This window comes from Myotis myotis, unplaced genomic scaffold, assembly GCF_014108235.1.
Source record: "Myotis myotis isolate mMyoMyo1 unplaced genomic scaffold, mMyoMyo1.p scaffold_m19_p_9, whole genome shotgun sequence".
In the NCBI taxonomy this organism is placed as follows: Eukaryota; Metazoa; Chordata; class Mammalia; order Chiroptera; family Vespertilionidae; genus Myotis; species Myotis myotis.
In genome coordinates, this window is record NW_023416401.1 from 82,870,395 (window position 1) to 82,893,236 (window position 22,842).

The window sequence follows — 22,842 nt, forward strand, 5'->3', positions numbered from 1 at the left end:
AGGCAAAGCGTCATCTCAATTCTTTAATTTCCATTTTTAAAATTTTTACTCACTCTTTTTCTCATACTGATTTTATTAGAGACAATATGTTGAATGTGCACTACAGGCCAAGCACGGGCTTAGGGTCTTTGTAAACTACCTTCATCACACTCTGGGTAAGCAGTGAAAGCAGGGTCTGAAATAGGCATGTGTGCCCCTGTGTTTATGGCAGCGTTATTCACAATGGCCAAAAGCGGGGAGCAACCCAAGTGTCCATCGACAACTGAGTGGATAAACAAAATGCAGCATATGCTCACCATGGAATATTAGTCAACCTCTAAAACAGTGGTTCTCAACCTGTGGGTCACAACCTCTTTGGGGGTTGAATGACCCTTTCACAGGGGTCGCCTAAGACCATCAGAAAACACATATATAATTACATATTTTTGTGATTAATCACTATGCTTTAATGATGTTCAATTTGTAACAATGAAGTTGGGGGTCACCACCATATGAGGAGCTGTATTAAAGGGTCGCGGCATTAGGAAGGTTGAGAACCACTGCTCTAAGAGGAAACGAATTCTCGCTAGAGCACGGATGGACCTTGAAGAGGTGCCAAGTGAAGCGAACCAGTCACAAAAGGACAAGTATTGTCTGACTCCTCTTATATGAGGTTCCTACAATAGCCAAATTCAGAGAGACAGAAATGAGCACGGCGGTTACTGTGGGCTGAGGGAAGGGGAAATGGGTACAGAGTGTCAGTTGGGGCGAAGGGAAAGTTCTGAAGACGAACGGTGGTGATGGTTGTACAACAGTGTGACTGTACATGACGCCACAGAACTGAAAAATGGTTAAAATGGTAAATTTAATGTTATGTATATTTTACCACCACCACAACAAAAAATCTCAATCAATCTTCATGCACTTAATCAAAGTACACGTTGTTATTACCCTCCGCCCTTCTTTAAAGGATGATGACACTGCCCTGGCCTGAGTGGCTCAGTTGGTGGAGCGTTGTCCCGTGCACCGAAAGATTGCGGGTTAGATTCCCATTCAGGGCACATCCCCGGGATGTAGGCTGGATCCCCAGGAGGGGCCATGCACGAGACAGCCAATCAATGTTTCTCTCTCTTCTTCTCCCTTCCTCTCTCTCTCAAAAAAAAAAAAAAATCAATAAAAAGATATTTTAAAAATAAAAATATTTTTAAAATAAATAAAAGATGATGAAACTACTGCTTAGAGAGGTTAAACACATTCCCAGAGTCACAAAGCCTAAAAATAGTGACAGGCTAAGATGCTAGGTCGTACCCTTGAAGGCTGTATTATCCTACAAGAATTCTGTGGCGGCAGGAGTCAGAGGTAAAATTCAACCAACTGAAGGTAGCATGTGGAGTTAGCAAGACACACTGCCAGACTCCGGAGCTGCTGGCCCTGGAAGTTCAGGGTTCAGTTCTAAATTTATTCTCCAACCTCCTTGTGGGTTCTAAATATGGCCAAACAAGTCCTTCCAGCCTAATCAATGACGTGGGTGTGCTGTTTTGAAGATCAAACCCTTTTCCTGCTATGAAAGTAATAAAATGATGCGGAGTTTGTTTGGAGAGCAGTCTGTTAGCAGCCATCTGGAATGAGCCTGGGCTCGCTGATGGTGGACACATGTGGCTGTTGACTGATTTCGCGGGATTAAAACTGTTTCCTAAACCCAAGCCTGAATTTCTCCTCCTGAATGAACCTGAAACAGCCCCTCCGGAAATAGCAAGGCAAAAACTTCCAACCTGAACCAAACATAAGATTTCCCTAAAATTACTAAATAAGACAAAATGGGGCTCTTTAGATAGTCTCCAGGCCGGAGAGAAACAGCAGGGTCTCTGGGGACCCCCAGGCTGAGTCCCCACTTCTCTGGGAAGGTGCTGGGGGGCGGGGGGGCGGGGGCTGACTGGCCCATTACCCCTTCTCAGACATGCTGCCTCCACTGAGGTGGAGTGGGCCTGTGACCCCCGTGGTCTGGCCACCAATGACTGAACAAGCCCTGAATACTGAACCCAGGAGAGACCACCGCTCACTGCCCAGAAACATACACCTTCTGGCGCTTGGCCCAAAAGGATAAGCCTAGAAATCATATTGCCTCCCTCAGGAATGCAAATAAGAGGTACAGGACAGCCCTAACCGGTTTGGCTCAGTGGATAGAGTGTCGGCCTGTGGACTCAAGGGTCCTGGGTTCAATTCTGGTTAAGGGCATGTACCTTGGTTGCGGGCACATCCCCAGTGGGGAGTGTGCAGGAGGCAGCTAATCGATGTTTCTCTCTCATCAACGTTTCTCACTCTCTATCCCTCTCCATTCCTCTCTGTAAAAAAATCAATAAAATATATTTTTAAAAAGAGAGATACAGGACATTGCAATTGGTGCAGATACTAGAGCTGAAGGTCATGGATATATGGAGTTGGAATGGCCATTCTGCGGGCACAAGCACACAGATGTACATGGAAGAGAGGTAGGTGCCGTGGCACTCTGGATCACAGTCATAGTCTTGTGTGGCTGGATAAAACTTCACCTGAAACCTACCCTACCACTGGATTTTTCAAATTCATTTTATTAGATTTTCTGGGCTTTGATTTTCATGTTTTTAAAATATATTTTTATTGATTTCAGAGACGAAGGGAGAAGGAGAGAGAGAGAGATAGAAACATCAATGATGAGAGAGAATCATTGGTTGGCTGCTTCCTGCATGCCCCACACCAAGGATCGAGTCCAAAACCTGGGCATGTGCCCTAACCAGGACTCGAACCGTGATCTCCTGGTTCATAGATGGACTCTCAACCACTGAGATACGCCGGCCGGGCTTGATGCATTTTTTTTAATAACCAAAAGGAATATGTCTATAACCTTCCAACGCCTCCCTTTTTACCTGAAATTGTTAGAGTAGACTGATGATCCACAGACCCAAGCAGGCACACCCAGCGGGCAGAAGCCTTTGGGAGAGTTTGGGACACAAAGCAGTGTCCCTGCAGGTCCCAGGGACAAGCTTCCTTTTCCTGCCTGAGGCCCTGGGAGGAGGGACGAAGCGGTTAGGCCTTTGCTGCAGGAACACGCTGTCCTCACGCCGACCCTTCCAGCCTCAGAACTGCTGGTATCAGACTCCCTGGAGGTTGGACAAAGGGTGAAGCCAGGAACTCCTGAGGCTGCAGGGCAGGGCAGGGGCCTGGGAGAGAGGGGCAGGCTGCGAGGGAGCAGAAACATGTCCTTGGTTTCCCTTGGGCCCTTGCAGCACAGCTGTTGTCCACAGTGAGTTTAGCTGACAATGGGGACGAATAGCATTCATTCGACAGGCAGTGACCCAGTACTATGGGGGAAGGGGGGGGGGTAAACTGAGTCTCATCGAGGGGAAGCGGCTTAGCCGTGAGTGGTGGCTCTGGGATTTGAACCTGCGTCTGATGGGCTCCACGTGTGGCGCCTTTTCCACTATCTGCCCTCGAACTTCCCTTCCAGCTGGTTCTGCAATCAGCAGCCCCTCCAGACGTCCCTCCGCGGCTGCGAGGAGCTCACGGCTGATGAGGAAAAGGATTAGCTGCAAACCTGCCTCTCCCTCCAGCCGCCGCCAGACAGACCCACCGGAGGTGTGGGTGTGTCTGCCCACCTGGGAGCATCTGCTTTTGTCCTCAGATCCCCCAAAGAAGGGGAAAGCCAGAAAGAATTAAAGTGAACTTCCACAGGAAATACATAAGCCACGAGAACTGGCCGCATCTGTGAAACTGAGCACTCAGAGCCAGGCACTGTGCCCGGTGTGAGCCCAGGTGCTGGACATCAGGAGCTGCCATAACGGCTGCAGGGCTGTGCCGGGGAACTGCTGGAGGCGTGGAGGCCCAGCCCCCTTCGGCGGTGCGTCCTCCAGGGCCCACCCAGGACCCTCCTCTCGGCTGCCCAGCACCGCTTCCCCCATTGGCTCCTTGCCTCTTCCCAGGGGCCCAGGGGAGACAGCTGAACCGGAACCAAGATACGAATTCGAGTCCTCGTCCCACGTTCACTGTGTGACTTGGGGTAAGTCCGTGCTCCTCTCTAAGCCTCAGTTTTCTCACCTGTACAATGGGGGCTTGTGCTAGACCGACGTTTTCAAACTGCTGATTGCACTCGTGTGTGTACTGTGAGCTCAACGGACTGAGTCCCGACAGGCATGTATTGCTGTTATTCGGCCTCCACGGTGAGGGGTACACCCCATCCTTCCTGGGGACGGCCATGTGCTTCTCCGATCCCACCGGGCACCTTGCTCGGAGCTGCTGCTGGGCGAGCGTGCTCACTGGTTAAGTGACTCGGGCTCTCTGCTCTGTTTCTCTGTGCATCGTCTGCTAGCCAGGAGTGTGGCTCGGTCAGAACGAGGGTCAGGCAGCCTGGTCCGTCCTGACTCCAGTGTGGCTGCCTCCCCAAGCCTCTGCTTCAGCATCCGCCGTAGGGAGTAACCCATGTGTTTAACTGCATCTGTTTTGATTACGAGGAACTGCATGCTGTGGGTCAGCGGCCTTCACAGGACAGCGGCCACTCACAGTGGCTCAACCAGCCACTCCATGATTTAACCCCATGACCTCATAGGCCCGACCTGTGAATTTGAATTGATATAAAGCATGCAAAGCTCCTGGCTTTGTGGGAAGCACATGGTGAGCCCTCAAACCACAGGCTCCCTGAGGTCAGGACAGCCCTCGGTACCTTCCCACCGCCGAACCAGCAGCCGGGTCTTGGGCACCGATTTTGTGACGGATGGATTGGCTGGGGCTGAGCTGGGAGAATCATGGATATCAGAGGGCTTAACCTCTCCTTTCTGGCTTCCTCCAGCTGGTTGCCAGCCCTCTCTTCTCCCCTCCTGGACAGCCCTGGCCCCTGGCCCCAGCATCACCTCCACTGGAGAATGGGTGTCTGGCAGAGCACGTGGCTGGGTTTTATGATATTTAAGGTGGGGCAACAAAGGCCCATTGAGGTCTCTGTGGACGGACCAGCGGTTTGAGGGTCACTGAGCCAGAGCCAGGTCAGCGGCCGAGCTTCCTGGCTACCCTTGACCTCGGGGTCTTCCTGATCCAGGGGCAGCAGCCGTCTGGAGTGAGTCTCCAGTGAAGGACAGACCTCCTCTCAACGTTCTAGTCAGGCAGAACCCCACAGGAACATCGGGAGGGTTGGGTCTGAGGTCCTGTGTGACGGTAGGCAAATGACGCCGGCTCTCAGAGCTTCGTTCCCGTATCTCCCTCGGCCCAGAACGGAACTTACAAACTGGTTTGGGCTTGTGTTCTAACACCACTGGCGGGTATGGGTGGCTCTGATGAAGTGTCAAGATGGATCCTGAGGCTCTGTTTTGCTCCTGGGGAAAGGGTGCTGGATTGATCGTCAATGTCTGCCATGAGTTGAAGGATGCGCATGGATAGTCTGTTTGGTGTCACACACTTGCCACCCCAACCAGAAGCGCTACAGGGCTCCTCAAAGTGTGAAATGGCTCCGGTTCTTAAGGTTCCACTGGATCACGTGGAATGTAAGCTCTCGCTGTGGATGCGACCTTTTCTCTAACACCCCCAGCTTTCCCCTGGGCAGGGACGCAGCCCCGCTTTTCCGCGCACACGGCGGCCTGTTCCGACCACCACATGGCACAGCCTCAGTGACTGGCTCGGCCAGGAAACCTCCCCCGGGCCAGGTCGCTGGGAATCAGCCCTCAGAGCCCCCGCCCCCACTGGATCCAGCCAGACCTGAAGCTAAACCTAATCCTACACGTTCACGTTCTGTGAGCCAATACATTGTCTTTTTTGCTTAAGCCAGTATTAATCAGCATTTCATCACTTGTAACTCAAAGAGTCCTAACGTGCAAATTCTTTCTTTTCCCCAGTCAGGCCCAGAATGGGCACCAACGAGGGTTTGGCTAACATGACAGTGAGAACATCTGGGGCTTTGTTTTTCTTTCCTTTCTTTTTTTTTAAAAAAATCCATCCTGGACAAGAGGCCTAGAATGCACGAAAAAAGAGACCAATTTCTTCAAATGTAGAAGCTGGGAGGCCGGGCGTCCTGAGGGGTCTGTGTGATAACACGGCCCCGGCTTTGGATGCGTAGAGTCAAAAAGAGGGCCAGTTGTCTGGAACATCCTTCTCTTCCCCGCAAAACAATGTTTTCATGAATGCTTTTTCCTTAGCTTCCTGGGGCACTGACTCTAGCGTGGTTAACGTTTGTTTAAAAACATTGACATAAATCATAAACACCCTTGAGAGGGATCATTAACCATCAACCAGCAAAGTTAATATCCCGCCACCCCCCCGCACCGCCCCCTCCTCCCCCCCCCCCCCCCCGTCTCCTCCAGCTAAATGGCCTGGAACCCCCACCCCATCCCCAGAGGAAACGTCCCTGCCTTGTCCTGAAACATTTCAAAATTGGGTTTCTGCGTAAGTTCCTGACGTATCCTCCCTCCAAGCTCAGCGTGCTGGCCGGCTCCTTCACAGTGAGGGGACCGTGACGTGGAACTAACAGCTCTGGGCATTTCTGGAGTCTGGCTTCAGACGTTTTCTCTGGAGCAGATTCTTCTCTGCACCTCCTCCACCCCCCACTTTCCCTCACCCCGCTCCCAGCGAGCATCCAAGAACCTGAAAGGCACAGCAGCAGTGGGAGAAAAGTGAAGGCTTTAGAGCAGCGGTTCTCAACCTGTGGGTCGCGACCCCTTTGGGGGTCGAACGACCCTTTCACAGGGGTCGCCTAAGACCATCAGAAAACACACATATAATTACATATTGTTTTTGTGATTAATCACTATGCTTTAATTATGTTCAATTTGTAACAATGAAATTGGGGGTCACCACAACATGAAGGACTGTATTAAAGGGTTGCGGCGTTAGGAAGGTTGAGAACCACTGCTTTAGGGGCAGATAGACCTGGGGACGAATCCTAGCCTGACACACACTTGCTGTGTCACCATGGACAAGCTGCTTAACCTGTCTGGGCCTCAGTTTTCCTTTCTGTAAAATGGGGATAATGCCACCCACTGAAGGGCTGTTCTGAGAATTCGATGTTACAGTGCTTGCACTGCGCCTGATTTAGTAGCAAATGGTACTTGTAGTAGTAATATTTATGTCATTCTCATTTTGATCAGCTTAGACCGGGGCGGGAAGGAAGGAGGATGGAGAAGAGAAAGAGAAGGGTGTTTAGGACATCCTCAGAGCTTCTGCATCATTCTACCTTGGGGGCGGGTCACGACCTCCCCAGCCCCTCTAGTTGAGAGTTGCCCTTTTTAGCCTACCGGGTCAGCCCCTGGAGAGCTGTCTGCTTTATCCTTTCAGAAGACTGATTGATCTCTTTCTTCCCCACGTGGGGAAACTGAGGCTGGGCCTCGGCCCAGATCCCAGAGTCCATTGGCAGAGACTGAGCCGTGGCAGGAGCTCTGACCACCGGGTCTGCGGGACTTCGTCACCGTCGCCTGAACAGGCTGCGACAATTGTTGCACACCCTCGCTGCTCTTCTTCGTCTCTCTGTCAGCACAGTTAGCACAACCATCCCCAGTGTAGTGTGCGATCGATTCAGGAACAGGTGATAGTTAGAAAACCTGGCTGCACTGTCCTCTTTGCCTGGCGTTAAGCAGCCCTCCCTCCTTGGTCCTCAGACGTCCACCCTCCTGGAAGACTGGGTTATGCACCGAGGGCTGCAGAGCGCACCACGCAGCATGCAGTTCCTCGTAATCAAAACAGAGGCAGTAGACCTAACAGCCACCCCAGTGAGAAAGCTGATGCCAGGAAGGCAAGCAGTGACCAGGGCATCGTTTTTGTAGCTTTTTGAGAAAACAGTTTCTAAAAGCCCATTAGTGCCTTGGCCAAGTAGCTCAGTTGGTTAGTATCATCCCATTATGCCAAGGTTGCTGGCTCAATCCCTGGTCAGGGCACATACAAGAGTCGACCAGTGAATGCGTAAATCAGCGAAGCAACAAATGGATGCTTCTCTCTCTAAAAATTCAATTAAAAATTTTTTTAAGACCATTAGCTCCTAATTAACATGGCAAAGGCATAGAGTTTTCCCACGTTGTTGAGAAAGTAGAAAGGTCTTCCTTCAATACCTCGGGCAGGAGCCCACGCATAGAGGGCAGGACACCACTCCGTCCTTCTTGGTCTCGGCCACAAAAGACAGGAGCATGGAGGAGGGTGGTGGTGAAGAGTATGGACTCAGGGTTACCTGGGCTCAAATCCCAGCTCTACCACTTATTAGCTGTGTCACCATGAGCAAGTTATTTTGCTTCTCTGTGCCTCGATCTTCCCATCTGTAAAGTGGGACTATGAGAACTTCCTCGAAGAGTTGCTGTGAGTATTAAATGAGTTGGTGGGTGAGGTTCTTAGAATGGGCCTTGGTGGATAACAGGCATTCTGCGTGTCTGCTGTTTCTGTGTATTTGTGTTTTTTTATACAAGTAGAGTCAGCCCCCAAGGCTGGGGTTGCACTGCCCCTCCCGGGGCTCGAGGGGGAAGCTGCACTGAGACCACCAGCCACCAGTGTAAGGTGGGGACCCTGGAGGTGCAGCAGGTTGAAAGGCAGGAAGCTCTGATGTTCCACTTTCCCTGGCTACACAGGGTCCCCCCGTGGTCAGGATAGGGCTCCACACGTGCCCACTCCGGTGTGGACACAGTTAGGATGACAGCCATTGTGACTGTGGCAGGGCCTGGCGGTGACAGCCCGGGTCGGGGGCCCGATGCAGTGGGGACGAGGGTGCAGAGCCCAGGTGGAGACAAGTGGGCCGGGCAGGGCTCCAGGCCCCAGCTCCTCCAGCTGCAGCCACAGATGCCGGGAAGGCAAGCAGTGACGGGGCCTCAGACACGGCCGCAGGCCCCGCCGCAGACCCCGCCTCGTTCCCCAGCTGGGGCGTCTCATGGTCAGCACACCTCCGGTCACACAGACTCAACGGTGCCCCCTAGAGAGAGGCTGAGGGGGCAGCGGAGGAAACCTGAGCTGAGCAGAACCTAAAGGCCTGAAGTGCGGGGTCAGATTAAATTGCCCCGATTACACTGAACCTGGTGTTTTCCTTGTCGCCCTGGGACTGGGGTTTGTGAGAAAGCTCAGCTCAATTACAGGAAACAAAGAGAAGACATCTCTCTCCACACACGCACGCGGCCCCGTCCGTTCAGCGGGCAAGAAGCCGCTAGGTTTTGGGGTCCTGTGTGAGGCGGCAGCTCTGCACCCATGGACCAGTCACTTAACCCTGATGTGTGTACCCTCATCTAAAAAAGGGCATAATAACCACACCTTTCCACCTTATGGGCTCATTGCAAAGACCAAGAAAACGAGTAAACGGATGGATGGATGGATGGATGGATGGATGGATGGATGGGTGGGAGAGACCACTGGTTGGATTACAGATTCAGGCAAGAAAACCGAAGGGGCAGGATGGAATGAAGCCGTGAGGAGCTCTCACTGAGCAGCTGCCACAAGGCCATGCCCGTGCCTTTGGGAGGGCCCCTCACCAAGGGAACCCCTACCTCCATCCTCACTTCACCGGCCGTTCTTCCTGAGGCTCACGGACCAGGGCTCAGAGCCGCAGGGATGCTCAGCATCCTGTGCCACCCCCACACTGAGATCTGCTGTCCCTTCTTCATGGGTATGTTCCCCCTGGGGCTGCTGTTGCCCAAAAACTGGCCGGGCTTGGCGCCACGGAGACAAACAAGCCGATAGCCACAGCATCTGATAGCCCCAGAACCTGACCCTCGTGGGAGAGCCACAGCCAGCTGGCATGGGTACCACGGCCTGGCCGCAGCTCCTGGGCAGTCAGTCCTGGGAGTGGCAGGACAGAGGGGAGGGGTCAGACTTCAGCCTTCACGTGGTCACGGATGCCCGACTGCGTCAGGAGAATAAACGCAGGCCTGGACACATATCACAGGACCTGGAGCCTTAACAAATACGCTGTCCACACTCCCTGCCTGGGTCTGTGTGACCCCCCAAACCTGAGCCTGACCCCTCATGTTGAACCAGGCTTGACTGCCCATAGAGGCACCCATCTGTCCCCCATCTCATCGGGGGCTGGAGCCACTGGAGCAGAAGGGCCACAGGGGCCACAGGGACCGTTGTCTGGCCCTCCCTCCCTCCCTCTTAAGTTGGGGATGTGAATCAGACCCTGCATGTCCACAGGTATGGAGACTGGTTGGCAGCAGGTTGGGGTTTGGGGGTAACCCCAGCCCCCCTCCCGAGTCCTCCCCGCTCTAGCTGATCCCACAGCCTCTTGGATGCTGGGCACAGGGGCCCCCCAGTTGCTCTGAGAGGCAGGTACTAGGAGCAGGCTCCTGCCCAGCGTGCATCAGGCAAGTCAGGAGCCAGGCCGCTGACCCACTGCCAGGAGGCTGTAGTGCTGTTTCTCTCGTCTTAACGGAGCCCCCCATCACCACCATGACAACAATGATCAGCATTAATGAAACCCTCTGTGCCACTAGTCCAGGGATCCCCACAAACCCCTGCCCGCAGGTAGGTTATGTGATAATAATCCCTGCTGGGCACAGGGGCGGGCTAAGGCCCCGCTGGTCAGTGGAGGAGGCAGGGCTTGAACCCAGGCAGCCTGGCTTGGAGGCAGTGCCCCCCGCGACGTGGCCGGCTCCTCCACGCTGGCCAGCCACCCCGGCAAAGCTCTGCAGGCTGGCTTTGCCCTCCGGGAACCCCCGTCTCCCCAGAGGCCTCCAGCCCACTCGCTGGCCGGGGCAGCTCCAGGCTCGCCCTGCTGACACAGCAGCTATTTCTTGGCCCCAAAGCCGCAGTTGTTGGAAATGACGATCCTTCCTTCCTGACTCCGAGCTCACGGCTCCAAGAGGCTCCTAATGCGCACGTCCCCCATCATCCAGAGCAACTTCTTTCCATGGCCACGACCCAGGCGTGTGGAATGCACGCCGCCGCGCACCACGCGCAGCAAGCTCATTTGTCTCTGTCAGGCCCCGCCAGGACGCTCTCCCTCGCCGTCAGCCCGCGAGGGGCTTGGCCAGGCCTGGCCCGAGCAGTCAGGGTCCGAGGACCCCACGGAGTGCACCACGACGTGAGCATCTAATAGCGTTGTCTCAATGTCGAATAAATCACACCTTCACGGGCCATTTTCCAATTTGTAGCCCCAAGTCGCCTAAAACGTTACCAGCTGCAGGGAGGAGATGTGTGCCTCTGGCACGCGGCTTCCTACCCGTGGCAGAGCCGGGCTCTGGTGATCAGAAGCAGAACACAGCTTCGTGTTTGCCACTCGAAAAACAAGATTCCTGCCCGGCCGGTGTGGCTCAGTGGTTGAGCATCGACCCATATGAATCAGGAGGTCACAGTTCAATTCCTGGTCAGAGCACATGCCCGGGTTGTGGGCTCAACCCCCAGTGGGGGGCATGCAGGAGGCAGCCAATCAATGATTGTCTCTCATCACTGATGTTTCTCTCTCTCTTCCTCTCCCTGCCTCTCTGAAATAAAAATACTCTTTTTAAAGAAAAAGACAAGATTCCTCCCCCCACCTTTCTTTGGCCTCTGGGGGGACATGCATCTGGAGAGGTGTGGGCCAGAAGCATGTCTCATGTGGCTGGGATTCTGGGACAGAAACTGTGGCAACTCCATGCTCTTGGAATGGGGTTGGCGGGCCTTGAAGCCTTACCAGCTTTGGAGTCAGAAAGAAAAGGGTCCGACCCCCAGATTTGCTATTTATCAGCTGTGTGACCTTGGGCAAGTCATTTCACCTCTCTGGGCCTCAACTAAGTAATCATAGCACCCCCTTCCCAGATTGGGGAGGGGGCTGAATGGGAGAAGAAGAGAAAGGAGATTAGAGTGTGCTTCGGGGGTCCTGTGGTAAGGGGAGTGTTCATAACAGCTAATATTTATGGGGGGGGGGCATGAATTGAACAGTATCCCCCAAATATGCATGTCTCTCGGGGTCTTAGAGCATGACCTTTGGAAATAGAGTCTCTGCAGATGTCATTGATTAAGATGAAGTCGTATTGGACGAGGTGGCCCCAATCCAGGGCCTGTGTCCTTGGGGAGGAGGATAGGACACGGAGGAGGGCCTGTGAAGGAGCGACAGCTGCTCACTCACCTGCTCTCTCCCCAGCAGACCAGGCGGGGCCCGGCCACATCAGTGGTGCAGGGAGCCTCTGGCCTGATCGGCGCCCTCAAACGATTCCCAGGTCATCCCTGCATTTACCCTACCTGGGTTTTATGCAGTTGCTGCTGCTAAGCAGTAGAAGGGGGAGAAAGTAGCAAAATACAGGCAAAACCATCCTTACGACGCAACCCAACAGCAAAGATCCGTCCCCCCCCCTACCCCCCCCCCCCCCCCCGCCGGGTCAGGAGTGTTTTTCCACCAGGAAACCAGAACAGTTCATCTGAGTTTCTTCACCCTTTGTCCCAAGACGCAAAAATGTCAGAAATGTCAGAAATGTCCCCCCTCTGGCCTGAGGGACACAATCTCGCCCTCGTGGTCCACTTCCTGCACCGGCCGAGGGTCGGGGTGAAGACCACTGGCCGGAGAGGCAGGACAGTGGGGTGGCTCCTGCTGGGCCACGTGCTTAATGCGGGGGTGGGAGTGGCGCCAGTTTTATTCGCTGTAAACTGGGGGTGATAATGCCTGGTCGTCATCTCACAGATTAAGCTGGAGCAGGTCGTACAGGGCTATTTTCCTCTGTCTCCCCTAAGGGGTCAGCAACGTGAGAGCCAGGCCTCTATCTGTGCCTCCAGACTCTACTTTATAACACGGGGACTTGGGCTGTGGGTAAATCCATTTGTATCCACGGAGCACCAACTGCAGCTCCACACCATGCCAGTTTCTGGGAGGTTATTTTATATATATATATTTTATTGATTTCAGAGAGGAAGGGGAAGAGAGATAGAAATATCAATGATGAGAAAGAATTATTGATCGACTGCCTCCTGCACACCCCCTACTGGGGATCAAGCCTGCAATGGGGCATGTGCCCTGACCGGGAATTAAACTGTGACCTCCTGGTTCATAGGTCGACGCTCAACCACTGAGCCACGCCGGCTGGGCTCTGGGAGGTTATTTATAACTGTTAACACGGATGCTTAGCAATACCAGCAGGAGCCATTGAGCATTGGGGGCTCGCATTGAGCATTCGCTACGTGCTTTGCCTTAGTTAATTCTCACAATAAACCTGCAAGATGCGGATCATTAGAAGCCCCGTTTTCCAGGGAAACTCAGTTCAGCGGGAGTAACTTGCTCGGGACCCCACTAGTTCAGCTGGACTCCCTTTCAACTCTGCCTCCAAAGCAGATCCTGCTGCCCGCAAGTACCACGGCCCAGTGGGTGGCTGCAGCGAGGCCAGACCCCCCATAGATATGACATTCCTCACACAAGCTTGTATTTCTAATGCCCAACACCGGGTCGAACAATCCATACACCTTACGTCGCTGAGACCTCATACAACCTTCCTGAGAAGCCATCGTCATTATTATCCTGTTTATACAGATGAGGAATCGAGGCCCAGGCAGTGACAAGGATGGTGGCACGAGTAAGCCAGGAGCAAAAGCTGGCCTTCCTGACTCCACATCTAAGGTTTTTCCCCCACCCTTTTCAAAATGGGGCTGGATACATGGGTGCTAAATCCATGCACAGCCAAGGGTGTTGGGGAAGAGATCCCAGGGGGCTTCCTGGAGGAAGAGGATCACAAAGGATGGGCAGGACCTGCCAGGCACAGAGTTCCTCTCTGCAGACACCTGAGGGCATTTGCCAGGAACCTGGGAGCTGGAAGGCCCCAGCCCCATCCTTCTGAAACTTAGCCCCTGGCACCTCATTCCCCCGAGGGACGCAGGAGGAATGTGTCCTGCCTCCCACCCCGCCCGCCGCACAGGCTTGTCTGCATGCCAGGCCAGGGCTGGCCCCGCGCCCTGTGCACTTCTCTCTCCTTTGTTCCTCAGGCCTCAGGGAGGAAGGTCCAGAGCCAAGGTTATCGTGGGGCTCGCATACCTTAGGGGAGGGCTGGGTACACAAAGCACAGGTTATTCGGTGCGGCATTATTTGCGATCACAAAGGCCTGGACCCAATCTCACGTCCATCCACAGGAGACTGGATGGAGACACTCAGGCACAGCCACATACCATCCAGGGTCAGCCGGGGCAGAGTGGGAGGGCCTGGGAGCGCTAACAGCTGACATTTGGGGAGAAGTTTGCATTTACAAGGGCAGGGCCTCATTCACGCGTATTAATCCGCACATCAACCTCGGGGCGGGACCGTGATCATCGCTTTAAAATGAGGAAGCTGAGGCGTGGAGAGGTCGAGTCCCTGGCGCCAGGACCGATGGCTACAAACGGGGCAGCTGGGATTTGGGTCAGGCAGTGGGTGTCAGAGCCACGCTCAGGACCACTCTGCCCCACGGCCTCCCTCCCCCGCCAGGAGCACCCGAGAATCTGGGAGAGAAGAGAAACACGCGGACAACCTTCGCACTCCCGTCCTGCGCTGGCCTGACAAATGGATTGCGGTAACGCAGACGCTGTGGTAGCCAATTTCTCTCTCCGCTCCGTGATGGCCAGCGGGCCCATTGATTCATTTTATAGCCTTTCCTGGAGTCAGGACAAGGAAAACGAAACGATCCGCAGGACCCCTTTCATCACCAGCAGCCGGGTTTCACGGTGGGGGCGGAGGAAGGAAAGAAAAATCACTTTTTCCCCGCTTTGAGCTCATCAACAGAACTCAAGGCCGGGCGGCCAACATGTTGGTGTTGAGAAAAGCTGTTCTCAAGCAGAACTAATTGGCAACAGAAATGGAATTTTCCCCCAAAAAAGGATAAACATGCTTTATCCCTGGGAATTACCCTGCGGAATAGGTATTCCAGACACGTTGTGTGCAGCTACCCGCGTGCGGCCGGCAGCCTCAGCCAGACGAGGCCAAAGGGGCCCGTGTGTGCTCACCATTCATCCAGGTCGGCCTATTTTGCACTAAAGACGCTCACGTAGGTCAACGGCCCAAACAGTGCAGCCCGGGGCGGACATGGCTCTCCTCTGGCCCGGCATCACGTCCCTCCTCGAGGAGTAGCAGCTGGCTTTGGGGTCCTCCAGACACTGGTTTGGAGGGGGTTGACCCTCCCCCTCCCCCTCCCCCTGCTCTGGGGACTGCCTGGCAGGCTTCCGCCGAAGAAGAGCATACTCCAGGGCTATTTCAGGAATGGGCACACAGCCTGAGAAACAATAGGCACGAGGAAAAGAAAGAGAGAAACCACTGGACGAGGCTTGCGGGAAGGGGAGCTCTGCCATTTTAGAGGTGCAGAGAGGCGGTCGCACAAAACTCAAGACAGCAGCTACTGCCGAGGAAAGGAGGACATAAATGCATGTAAATAACGTCAGCTTTCCGGTTCTCAGCGGCGGAGGGTGTACAGGTGTTTTTTATTTTACAACTGGACATGGTGAGACTTCGCGGGAAGGGTAAAGGCGGCCGTTCAGGCGCCTCTGTCAGTGTCTCGTGATGAGACGACGATTAGTTCAATTATGGACCTGAGGTCCATGTTTTCAAGTCTTGAGGGAAGCTCTCAGACCTGGATTTGGGGATCAGGGATCTACAGGGACCCCTCTCCCTGGATAAGTGAGCAAAAGACGTGAAGCTGTTCCTCTGCGGTTAACCGGGGACAAGCCTCTTAGGTCCCTGGTGGGTGGAAGCGTCCAATGGCATGTTTGGAGGGATCGCATGCCCCCTTCCACCTGCAGGGCCTCCCCTCCCCTCCGTGGGGTGAGTGTGGAAGGCGATGCGGGCCTGGTCCTCAGAGGAGGGCTTCCTGCACGCTGGGCGGGGGACAACACAGGAACAGCCACCTGACACCACAGAATCCAGGTCCCATGACCTGCCTGACTCCTGGGTTTATCTGGACTCAGGTGACGAAGAGGATGTGGTGTCCAGGGCCCTCCACGCCCACCTGAGACAGACACTGACTCTCACTGTGATGCAAACGGAAGGGCCACTGGATGGATGAGCTGTGTATACGTCAATGAAACACAGGCATGCGCTAGAGCAGTGGTTCTCAACCTTCTGGCCCTTTAAATACAGTTCCTCATGTTGTGACCCAACCATAACATTATTTTCGTTGCTACTTCATCACTGTAATGTTGCTACTGTTATGAATCATAACGTAAATATCTGATATGCAGGATGGTCTTAGGCGACCCCTGTGAAAGGGTCGTTCAACCGCCAAAGGGGTCGCGACCCACAGGTTGAGAACCGCTGCGCTAGAGGTTCCCTATGATTCTAATTCAGGATTCTCCCCAAAAGTCTGGCTGTCTTGTCACCCTTAGCAACATAGCAAAGCAAGTATGTCCACAAGTATGTGTTGAGTGCCTAGTATGGGCTATAGCATTGCATAAAACAGCCCACCACCCCCCGCCCCGCAAAAAAAATCCCTGCCCTCAGGAAGCTTACATTTTAGGGGACATTGAAGAAAAGAAAAATATATAGTATATTGGATGACGGATGATCAGTGGTGAAAAGTCGGCCAGTGGAGATCTGGACAATGAGTGCCCCAGGCAGAGGGGAAAGCAAGTGCAAAGGTCCTGAGGCAGGACTGTGCCTGGCACAATTGAAAACAGCAAGTGCAGTGAGGGGGTGAGTGAGGGGATGACCTCCAGATCCTGCAGGACCTTGTTGCCATGGCAAGGACTTTGCCTTTTACCCTGGGTGAGGTGGGAGCCAGGACTTGGGAGACGATGGTGTCCTGAGCAGAGGAAGGACAGGATCTGATTTCCTTTTTTTTTTTTTAAATATATTTTATTGATTTTTTACAGAGAGGAAGGGAGAGGGATAGAGAGCTAGAAACATCGATCAGCTGCCTCCTGCACACCCCCAACTGGGGATGTGCCCGCAACCAAGGTACATGCCCTTGGCCAGAATCGAACCCGAGACCCTTCAGTCCGCAGGCCGACGCTCTATCCACTGAGCCAAACCAGTCAGGGCTGATTTCCTTTTAACAGGACCCGACTGGCTGCAAGTGGAGAACAGACTGTCAGAGCGGCAGGAGGAGAAGCAGAGACCCCAGTGAGGAGGCAACTGTAATGGTCCAGAGAAAGATGATGGCCACTTGGGCCGGGCGGATGCAGTGGAGGAGACAGGAGGTAGTTAGCGTCCAGTTACAGGTGGCAGGTAGAGCCGGTCAAATTCTTCTTACTGCAGAGTGGAGGCAGCTAGGCTCTACTCATGTTTTGGGATTGAGAAAGTTGGAGAGCTGGTTAGCAAGTGGAGATGTGGTTGTCGAAAGGGCTTTCTTCTTACCACCTCCTGGGGCTTGTGTCATGCCGGCATTGAAAGGAATGGTTTGGGTCTTCGTGGGCTAAGAGGGAAAACACCCAGGACACATGGGCAAGTGAAGAAAGGAAGAGGCAACGTGGAGGGGAAATGGTCTCGCTTTCGGAAACTATGAGTAGGAGTGAGTGAATGGTCTGGACAGTGGTCGGCAAACTGCGGCCCCTTGAGTGTGGCTCTTCCACAAAATACCACGTGCGGGCGCGCACGTACAATGCGATTGAAACTTCGTGGCCACACTCAAGGGGCCAAAGAGCCGCATGTGGCTCGCGAGCCGCAGTTTGCCAACCACTGGTCTGAGAGAACAGGCACATCTGGCCCTTAATCACCTGGAGTGAAGACTTAAACTCGGGAATTGCCCTTCCTGCCACACAAAATAAAATTATAATAAACGTTGTTTTTAGTTATTTTTAAAGTTGCTGTGGCCCAGCCGGCATGGCTCAGCATCGAACTATGAATCAGGAGGTCACGGTTCGATTCCCGATCAGGGCACATGCCCGGGGTGCAGGCGTGATCCCCAGTACGCAGTGTGCATGAGGCAGCCGATCAGTGATTACCTCTCATCATTGATGTTTCCACGCCTCCCTCCCTCTCTCCCTCTCTCCCTCCCTCTCTCCCTCTCTCCCTTCCTCTCTGAAATTAATACAAATATATTTTAAAAAATAAAATGAAATAATATTGCTGTGGCTTCCCTCTGCCATCGCAACACACTTCTCTTAGCCAGTGTCCCTACCTGGGCCTCCTCCTTGGCCTGGCCTGCAAGGAGGCGGAACTTGGAAAGGAGAAATATTTTCCTCTCGTGCTTGCTGACTTGGGAGAGCTGGAAAGGGCCCACCTGGCTCCTAAAGTTTCTAAAAATAGAAAGTTGTCTTAACTTTCCTATAGTTTTGGCTTAGCCCTTCCTTCTACTTGTGCCAAGATGCCGTTTGTGTTAGAGAATCGGTCGCTCTGCATGAAAATACAGGCTGGCAGGGCAAGACCTGCAACGGGAAGGAATGAGCGGCCAAGTGCCACTGAGGGGCCGCCAGAGATGCTGCCAGTGGGGACGACACCTCCTACCCCACCAACCCCTGCACAGATTCCAGCCCCTGCACCCATCCCAGCCCCTGCACCCACTCCAGCCCCTGCTCCCATCCCAGCCTCTGCACCCACTCCAGCCCCTGCACCCATCCCAGCCCCTGCTTCCATCCCAGCCCCTGCACCCATCCCAGCCCCTGCTTCCATCCCAGCCCCTGCTCCCATCCCAGCCCCTGTTCCCACCCCAGCCCCTGCTCCCATCCCAGCCTCTGCTTCCATTAAGCCCCTGTTCCCATCCCAGCCCCTGCATCCATCCCAGTCCCTGCACCCATCCCAGCCCCTGCTCCCATCCCAGCCCCTGCTCCCATCCCAGCCCCTGCTCCCATTCCAGCCCCTGCATCTATCCCAGCCCCTGCATCTATCCCAGCCCCTGTATCCATCCCAGCCCCTGCATCTATTCCAGCCCCTGCTCCCATCCCAGCCCCTGTATCCATCCCAGCCCCTGCATCTATCCCAGCCCCTGTATCCACTCCAGCCCCTGCATCTATCCCAGCCCCTGTATCCATCCCAGCCCCTGCTCCCATTCCAGCCCCTGCTCCCATTCCAGCCCCTGCTTCCATCCCAGCCCCTGCATCCATCCCAGCCCCTGCTCCCATCCCAGCCCCTGTATCCATCCCAGCCCCTGTATCCATCCCAGCCCCTGCATCTATTCCAGCCCCTGCTCCCATCCCAGCCCCTGTATCCATCCCAGCCCCTGCATCCATCCCAGCCCCTGCTCCCATCCCAGCCCCTGTATCCACTCCAGCCCCTGCATCTATCCCAGCCCCTGCATCCATCCCAGCCCCTGCTCCCATTCCAGCCCCTGCTCCCATTCCAGCCCCTGCTTCCATCCCAGCCCCTGCTCCCATCCCAGCCCCTGCTCCCATCCCAGCCCCTGCATCCATCCCAGCCCCTGCATCCATCCCAGCCCCTGCTCCCATCCCAGTCCCTGTATCCATTCCAGCCCCTGCATCTATCCCAGCCCCTGCATCCATCCCAGCCCCTGCTCCCATTCCAGCCCCTGTTCCCATTCCAGCCCCTGCTCCCATCCCAGCCCCTGCTCCCATCCCAGCCCCTGCATCCATCCCAGCCCCTGCATCCATCCCAGTCCCTGTATCCATTCCAGCCCCTGCATCTATCCCAGCCCCTGCATCCATCCCAGCTCCTGCTCCCATTCCAGCCCCTGTTCCCATTCCAGCCCCTGCTTCCATCCCAGAGATCAGGGCAGGGAGAGCAGTTTGGCTGTTGATTCGTTTAGCTGAGAAGAGGAAGTTGAGGGAAGGGTTCCAGGGCCCATGGCCTGGAGTTTTAATCCTTCTGGGTGAGGGCTGAGGACAGTCCACCCCAGGGCTTCTGAGATGCTGTGGGCCAGCGGTGGGCGGGTGAAGGGTTAACCACAGCTCCCCAGGAGAAAGTGTGTCTGTGTGTGTCTGTGTGTGTGTGCGTGCACATGTGTGTACATACAAATACTATATATGCATATACACACGCACGCACACATACACATAGATACATATACTTAGGGTTATTATACATTGTATTGACATAAAGAATGTGTAGCACATGATTTACAAATAAAAACAAAATTTACAATACCACTTTTTGTAAATTTCATATCACCCATTGTTTCACACAGAACATTTTCATTCATTTTTTTCCCCCTCTATTCTTGCATCTGTAGTCAACCTATGGTTACAATGGATGAACGACCATAGTTCTTCAGGAATGGTGATTGATATTTAATTTTACCTTAAGGAGTAAGACCACCATGGTACAACAGAGAGCAGTCGAGCTTAACCCCTTTTTCAATGAAATGAGCAACTTGCCCGATGTTTGGTGCTATTCACAGTGTAACAGCCAGAGAGACAACGGGCTTTGATGTTTAATCCGCATGGTTAACTTTTCCTCCCTCACTTTCTCAAATCTAGACAGTGAATCAGACAATAAATCAAACCCTGCGTCATACTCATTTGCCAATTCCCAAAATGTAAATACTCCCAATACGATCAGTATCAGGCTACCAACCTGACATCGCTAACAATGAAGTTGGGAAGAGACGCACCGCAGCACACCGTTACAGTATTCCCACCAGACAGCCACCCTCGATGAAAATAGCCTCAGGAGCACAGTAACATCATAGGTGCCAAGGTCCTTGTTTGCCCGGGACCAAGGGGGCTTCGGGACTAGCCAATCACCCTAGAGCTGGGACCACCACTCGGGTCTGGGCTTGAGCCTAAGGCCGAGCCAGTTCCTGGAAGGACAGGAGGTCTGAGTCAGTGCAGAGCTGCGCTGGGATGGAATTTTCCAGGGAAGAGAAAACAGGAGGCCACATCTGGGTGCCAGGACCTCCAACTCCGCCCAGATGCCTGCCACCCGAGGGATTTCCCACCTGCCGTGGCCCTGCTGCGTATTTCTTATCTCTTGGCTGCTGCCGGCCACAGCTGCGGGGCGCATATGCAAATCGCCTGTGATAATATTAATGTGGGAAGGGGGGCGGGGGGAGGCATGTGGAAAGCACTGTTTGTGTTTCACAATTCCGTTTCTACAGAGGAGCAGAGGGGGCCCGGGGTGATTTGAAACACATTTTTGAAAAGGCAAAATAAAATTGGAACAAAACCTAGTAGAGACATATGCCACTCTTTCCACACCCAGCTCTCCCCACCCCTGCCTAAGATTAACCCTCTTCTCTCACGCCTAGGAGTCTCCTACAACAGAGCAGCAAACACAGCAAGTGATTCGCACCAGGAGCCCTGCCCACCCCATGCCAGGACAGGGTGCCCCTTCCCTGGGCTGACATACATCCAAGGAGCTAAAGGCTGCTCGGCCGGCTGCTTCTTCCTCTGTCCACGTCTCTGCCTCCCTCCTCCAGACAATTCCCCCTCCTCCTTCACCCCAGCTTCCTGGGTGATAATCGCAGACTCAGAATGCAGAATATTGATGGTGGGAACATTAGTGAAAGTCAAGTCGGAAAAACCGAGATCTGGTTCTCATCTCGGCCAGGGACCAGCTGTGTGTCCTTGGGCGAGTTATTTCACCTCTCTGAGCCTCTGTCTGCTCAGTGTACAACGAAGAGAATAGTAATAATAATACCTACTGTCTGGGGGATTGTGGGGCTTCCCCAGGCTAACGTTTCAAAACGCCTAGCACGGTGCTTGGTACACAAGCAGACACACGAGAAATAGCAGTCATAGCAATAACCACCACCCCCCTCCCCCCGCGCTTAAAGATCGCCTCGTTCAGCTGCTCCATTTCAGAGATGGACAAACGGAGGCCCAGAGAGGGAGAAGAACTTGCCCAGCGCCACACAGCGAGATACTGCAACGCCCTCTTAGCTTCAACGGAGCTCCAGGTGGGAAAGTGAGGACCCGCTGCCCTCCTGGCGCCTCCCCCCACCCTCCAGGGTCTGGTCCCCATGCGGCCGCACTCACCAGCAGCGGGTCCGGACCTTCAGGAGCCTGTCACCATCCTCCTGGGAGCAGCCTGGTTGGTCGCTGTAGCAGTGGGTTCCCATTCAGGGCAGGACTCCAGCCAGGACTCGCGCCGCCTCGCAGGAGCCCGCTGTCCCCGTGGTCTTTGCGACTGTGCGCTGCCGGCCCTGATAGCGCAGCCGGCGCTTATCTGGCCTGTGTCAGGGTGCAGGCAGCTGTGGAGCCGGGGTTCCAGGAAGCCTGCCTGGGGCGCCCCCAGCGGCCCGCGCCCCCGGATGCTGCCTGCTGCTCTGGACGCCGCCGATTTGCCCGTCAGTGTCACTCGGAGCTCTGCCTGGGAGGATTCCATGTGGCCCCCGGCAGGCGGGGCCCCCACCCCTTCACGTCCCACCCCCCCACTCCCATCTTGGCAAGGGGACTGGGAAAAGGCAGCAAGTTGCAAGTCCACACGGCGTTTGTGGTCGTGTCCTGAGCTCTCCGCGATTAATCCTGGAGCATCTGACTTCTGCTGTGCCTCGGAGCGGGGTGTGGGGACGCCTAGAAGTTTCTGTTTACTCCATTCTGCGGGGCTGCGTGCTAATCACAAACAGACAGGGACGCAGCCTCCCCCCACTCCGCCCCCCCCCCCTTCCCCTCCTTACCTTGCCGCTTTCTCCTCGCGCTTTCTCCTTTCCCTCCTCTCTTCCCTCTTTGCCATCTGTCCCCTCCTCAGACTGGGATCTGATCCTCCACACACCCCTTCCCCCAAACCCCATCGTCCCCTCTGCACCTCCCCCATCTCCTAGGATGTGAATTGGCTTGGCTTTTTCCCTTTACATCTTTATAGTTAGTAGTCAGCTTCTTTTATTACCTTTTCCCCTTTTTTTACAACCTAATTATTTCAGGGTTTGCCCTCCCCCCCCTGCCCCCCCCCCCCCGCACACACACCCTCCCTTCTTACATCTGTGTGTGTAAGACTCCCAGAAACTTGGTGTCTCTGAGTCGAGGGGTGGGGTCCCAGGCTCCTTTGGTCACCTCGTGCATCTTGCTTTTGGATTCTGCTCAGGGATGCAGCTGGGAACAAAGTCCCCATTGACGGAGGCCGGCCCCGCAGTGCCTCCCAGCCTCTAAGTCTAACACCTAGAGATGCATTTCTCTCTGCCTCGCCTTGGCTCCCGT

At 54.4% G+C, this 22,842-nt stretch overlaps 1 protein-coding gene across 3 annotated transcripts in view; it reads right to left on the reverse strand.

Annotated features, from left to right (window-relative positions):
• Window positions 1-22,280, reverse strand: part of RIPOR3 (RIPOR family member 3) — a 66,188-nt gene extending 43,908 nt beyond the window's left edge. For 2 of the 3 annotated variants that reach the window (XM_036321440.1, XM_036321441.1), the window contains exon 1: window positions 21,685-22,280. The gene's annotated coding sequence lies outside the window, so the exon portion shown is untranslated. Of the gene's footprint in view, window positions 1-2,882; window positions 3,117-21,684 lie in introns of those variants that run through there. The other variant, XM_036321439.1, reaches the window with a different exon arrangement.
• Window positions 22,281-22,842: the final 562 nt, after the last annotated feature.